The following is a 5814-nucleotide window of genomic DNA, read 5'->3' on the forward strand; positions in this document are numbered from 1 at the left end:
CCCCAAGTCCCTCCTCCCTACCTTTTATCTTAGCCTGCTGGACACACTTTCCTCATTCCTGAAGAAGGGCTTAGTCCCGAAACGTCGATTCTCCTATTCCTTGGATGCTGCCTGACCTGCTGCGCTTTTCCAGCAACACGTTTTCAGCTCTGATCTCCAGCATCTGCAGTCCTCACTTTCTCCAATCTGAATGTTTGCCAAAATTTCCAGCCCATCAACTTCATCAATCTTGATCTGGTCAAGACTGTTTCCCGGCTCCACAAGGTTCTCATTCACAACAAGGTCCCTTTCCTTAGTGAAAACCAAAGCATAACACTCATTTAGGGCTTCCCCTATCTGCTCAGACTCCTCGCACAAGTTCCTTACTCTATCCCTGACCGGCCCTACCTTCTCCCTGATCATTCTCTTATTCCTTACATATGAGTAAAATGCCTTGTGTTCTCCCTAATCCTTCCTGCCAAGCCTTTTTCGTGCCCCCTCCTGATTCTCCTCAGTCCAGTTTTAAGTTCCTGTAATCCTCTAAAGCTGTGCTGGATCCTTGCTTCCTCCACCTTATGTAAGCTACCTTCTTCGTTTTGATGAGAAGCTCCTCTGTTCTTGTCATCGAAAGTTCCTTAATCTTATCTCTTCTTGTTTGTCTCAGAGGAACAAATTTATGCATCACTCACAACAATTGTTCCTTAAATAGTCTCCACATGTCTGCTGTGCCTTTTCTGTGGAACAATTGCTCCCAATCTGTACTTCCCAACTACTATCTGATAGTAACATAATTTCCTTTTCCCCACTTACATATCTCCCCATGGTAACTGATCCTTTCCCTCTCTAAGGCAATGGTAAATGTGAGGTAGTTTTGGTCACTGTCACCAAAGTGTTCTTCCACCGCGAGATTTGACAACTTATTGCCGAGCACCAAATCCAAAATGGCCTCTCCCCTCATCGGCCTGTCTACATACTGTGTAAGGAAACCCTCCTGAACACACCTGGCAAAAACAGCTCTATCCAAACCATCTGCATTAAGGAGGTTCCAGTCAATATTGGGAAAGTTGAAGTGACCCATAATAACAACCCTGCTATATCTGCATTTTTCCAAAATCTGCCAGCCTATGAGTTCAGTCTCCCTACTGCTAATAGGGGGTCTGTAGAAAGCCCCCAATGAGGTAGCTGCTCCCTTGCTGTTCCTAACTGTCCATACTGACTCAGTAGAGAAACCTTCCTTGACAACGTTTATTTCTGTAGTTGTGACACACTCTCTGATCAGCAATGCTACACCCCCTCCTTTTTCTCCCCCGCCCCTCTCATTCTTTTTACATGTTCTAAACCCTGGAATTGGCGAAGGTGCCGTACTGGCTGAGTGACCACTCAAAGTCATTGAGAAGGGAGTTCCTGCAGTGGTCTGACACAATTCCTACGCAAAACCCAGATCAAACATTCAACTTCTCACTGCATTCAGTACAGTTCCTCATTACACTTACATGTAAGGTGATGAAATGAATTTTTATGGCTCATATAGAACCCTTGGAAGTTGCATCAATGATGGTTCCCTTTCAGCCAGCTTTTTGTATCATTATTGCTGCTAATGCCAACATTATTGAGATACCCAAGTTCAATGACCAAACACCAATAGCATGCAGCAGATTGCCTTTGATCAGCATGTGACCCCTAACTATCTTTACTCCGCACGCATAGCAAATGCGTGATAAAATTATTGCAAAATAAACGTAGCTGTGTTTTGCAAATTCCTGCTTCATGTAGTTGATGCTACAATGTCCTAGTGTCCAGCAAACATTAATCCCTTGTTTCTGTCCATCCAAATGATACACTCTGTCCACCCTAGATATTATCCCAACCATTTTCTGGTAGCACTTTGCATTTAGAGAACAAAAGGTCATGCAGCTCAAAGTAGACAGCGTCAGAATTGAACCCCCTCCTGGTAACCAAATACCCCAATCCCAAAGCTCCTAATTATCTTTTTACTAACAACAGACCAGTTCCACACATGAGCTGGGTGATTGTTGGCCAGGTTTGACAATTTTTTACCAACAATATACTCCATTCATCAAATATGTAAAATTAATGGTCCACATTTGACATTGCAGAAAGTGCAATACAGGTCCATTTCGATCAAGATAATCAATATCCTGAGTCAACAACTGGCATTCCTTTGAAGTGAGGTCAGGGGGCTCATTGCTGCTTCTCACGGACCCACATCACAGGACCCTCTCTGCCAGTTCAAGCAACATTATGCTTTTTTTTAATGCATTCATGGGATATGGATGCCACTAGCTAGACCAGCATTTATTGCCGATCCCTAATTGCTCAAAGGGCATTTAAGAGTCAAACGCACTGTACAGGCTAGTGAAGTATTGAGTAAAAAAATCAATAAAATCATGGATAGACCCTGTGAGATGCCCAGAGCCATAGTTTAAATAAAGGACAATCCCAAACAGCAGCAGCACATTTTAAATATGTTTCTGAATTGCTTGCAATTTAAATACACTAATTAGGTCTTCTATCTCATTACAGTGGGACACTCAAATACCCTGAAATCCACTGCTATAGGAAATTCCTTTGCAAGTTAAGCATGCATGCCCTTTAATTAAAACTTTAACTCTGCCCCTCTCATGCTCATCATTAAAGAGTTAATATTGAAGGCCATGTTCTTATTTAATGTATGGGTATGACGTAACCTGAACCAGCTGAAAAGCTGGCAATCTATTTTGGTGTAAGGTCAAAGTGTACATTAAGCATAATGAGAGTTAATGTTACTCATCACAGATATCCAATGGCCTGGGATTTTGTATGGAAATCTCCATTGCCGAAATAAAATACGAAAGGCCGCAGAAGCAGCTGGCTGAAAGGAAATGTCCACACTTCGGTCTCGGTCATACAAAAGTTTAATTTTTTGGTTAAAATAGTTAAGTTGGTTGTCAGGGACCATCTGCATGTTTATCCAGCAGCGCACAGAGGTAATATGGAGAGAAATTAAAGAGGAAGTGTGTTCATCTGTGGGAAGGAGAACGGTGACGGATCAACTTTGTCACAGTGACATCAATGCAGTGAGATTTTCTGATATAATAACATGGTTTGATGCAAATTGAGCCATCACATCGCAGCTCTTGGCAAACAGCCAAAATAAAAGTTTGCCAAATGTTCAATGAAGGCAGTTTCCTCTCAGTGTGAAACGGTCAGAAGTGCAGAGCCATTCTGTTTAGTGAAGTGAGGGGGAAGCAGATGGAGCACAAAAAGGAAGCGGGTATCATTTGCTCTTGAGGTAGGAAAGTATTCTTATGCCAGCTGCAACAGCAGAAAAAAATCAGTTATCATTCATAGAGTCATACAGCATAGAAATAGGCCCTTCTGCCCACCTGCCAATGCCAACCAACAAACACCAAGCTATACGAATTCATTAACCTGCACTTAGTCCATAGCTTACTACGCCCTGGCATTTTAAGTGCTCAGCCAGATACGTCTTGAGAATACCTGCCTCCATCACCCTCCAATTCCCTTGGAATAAAGTTACTTTCATACTTCACACCAACATTCCAATTAATCAGTGCAAATGCCAGCCAATTATGATAGAATCCCTACAAATTGGAAACAGGCCATTTGGCCCAACAAGTCCACATCAATCCTCTACAAGTAACCCACCCAGACTCATTCCCTTACCCTATTACTCTACATTTATCACTGATTAATGCACCTAACTTACACTATGGACAATTTAGCATTGCCAATTCACCTAACTTGTACACCTTTGGATCGTGGGAGGAAACTGGAGCACCCAGAGGAAACCCATGCAGACACGGGGAGAATGTGCAAACTCCACACAGGCAATTGCCCGAGGCTGCAATCAAACCCTGCCATGTCATCCATGGTGTGCAACAGAGATGTTTATGGTTATCGTTATGTTTATGGAGATCATTTTGACCAGGCTTGAAACAAAGAAGCTCAATTCCTCAAACTGGAATGGCCGAGCAGGTGACATTCTTGAAAAAAATCATTTTTGTTGTATGTTATTGTCAGGCAAGTGATCTTAAATTACAGTGGTGAAAACCATAAAGATCTCCGAATGAGCATTTTAGCTTTAAACAGGAATGAAGGCAGCAAACATCAGGAAATTGAAGTTGGATATTGGTACTGAACAATGAAGCAAATGTATTCTGTTCAAAAAGTGTAGGACATCAGTTAGACAAGATTTGAAGAATTGCAAAGTTCTGAATTTTAGATGAGATGAGAGGCGGGCACTGCACACAAAAGCAATTCAGAAGAATAATATTCAGAACCAAAGCTTTAAGGAGTGTTAAGAGATTTTCACAGCTATGTAATTCATGACAGGACAAATAATGAAAGTTGTTTCTTCTGCTGGTGAATAAATCTAACAATGTCACAGAGTCTCAAAATTATCTCAAAATTAAAACTATGGTGACTAGTGGAGTACCACAGGGGTCAGTATTCGGACCACAAATATTCCTGTTATACATCAACAATCTAGACAAAGGAACTGACGGCAGTGTTACTCAGCTTGCAGATAATACAAAGATAGGCAGAGGGACAGGTAGTGCTGATGAGGTGGGAAACTAGAGAAGGACTTGGACAGGCTAGGAGAGTGGGCAAAGAAGTGGCAGATGGATACAATGTGGGAAAGTGTGAAGTTATGAACTTTAGTGGGAAGGTGAGAGGCATGGATATTTTCTACAGTAGGAAAATTTTTGGAAATCCAATGCAAAAAAGGATTTGGCAGTTCTAGGTCAGGATTCTCTTTAAGTTAACATGCAAGTTCAGTTGACATTTGGGAAGACAAGTGCAATGTTTGCATTCATTTCGAGAGTGCTGAAATACAAGAGCAGAGATGTATTGTTGAGGCTGTTTAAGGCTCTGGTCTGACTGCATTTGGAATATTGTTAGCAGTTTTGAGCCTTGTATCTAAGGAAAGATCTGTTGGTCTCCGAGGGGGTTCTGAGAAGGCTTCTAAGAATGATTCCACGGATGAAGGGCTTGTCAAACTAAGAGTGGTTGAAGACTCTAGGTCTGTACTTGGTGGAGTTTAGAAGGGTGAGAGAGGATCTGATTGAAAGTTACAGAATATTGAGAGACCTGAATACAGTGGACATGGAAAAGATGTTTCCACTAATAGGAAAGGCTAGAACCCAAGGACATAGCCTCAGAGTGAAGGACCAATCCTTTAGAACTGAGATGAGGTGGAATTTCTTTTGTCAGAGGGTGGTTAATCTGTGAAACTCATTGCTGCAGTAGGCTGTGGAAGCCAACTCATCAGTGTATTTAAGACAAATATTGATAGGTTGTTGATTGGTAAAGGGATTAAGGATTAGGAGCAGAAAGCAAGAGAATGGGGTTGCGAAGCATATCAGCCATGAATGAATGGCAGAGCAGATTTGATGGGTTGATGGCCTAATTCTGCTCTTATATTTTATGGTCTTAAGACAGGCTTGTCAAATGAGGAGAGAATTGAGATCTCTGGGTCTATACTTGATGAAGTTTAAAAGGATGAGGGATAGCTCACTGAATTATTCAAAATACTGATAGGCTTGTATGGAGTGGACATGGAGAAGATGTTTCCACCAATAGGTGAGACTAGAACACAAGGGCACAGCCTCTGTGTGAAAGGATGACCCTTTAGAACTGAGATGAGAAGGAATTTCTTGAGCCAGAGGGTGATTAAGCTGTGGAACTCAATTTCACAGAAGGCTCTGCAGGTCAAATCTTTGTGTATATTTAAGACAGAGAAGTAAGGGTATTGATTAGAAAGGGGTTCAAAGGTTCGGGGGACAAAGCTAGAAGAATGGGGTAAAGAAA

Source organism: Chiloscyllium plagiosum, chromosome 7 (assembly GCF_004010195.1).
Source record: "Chiloscyllium plagiosum isolate BGI_BamShark_2017 chromosome 7, ASM401019v2, whole genome shotgun sequence".
Lineage (NCBI taxonomy): Eukaryota > Metazoa > Chordata > Chondrichthyes > Orectolobiformes > Hemiscylliidae > Chiloscyllium > Chiloscyllium plagiosum.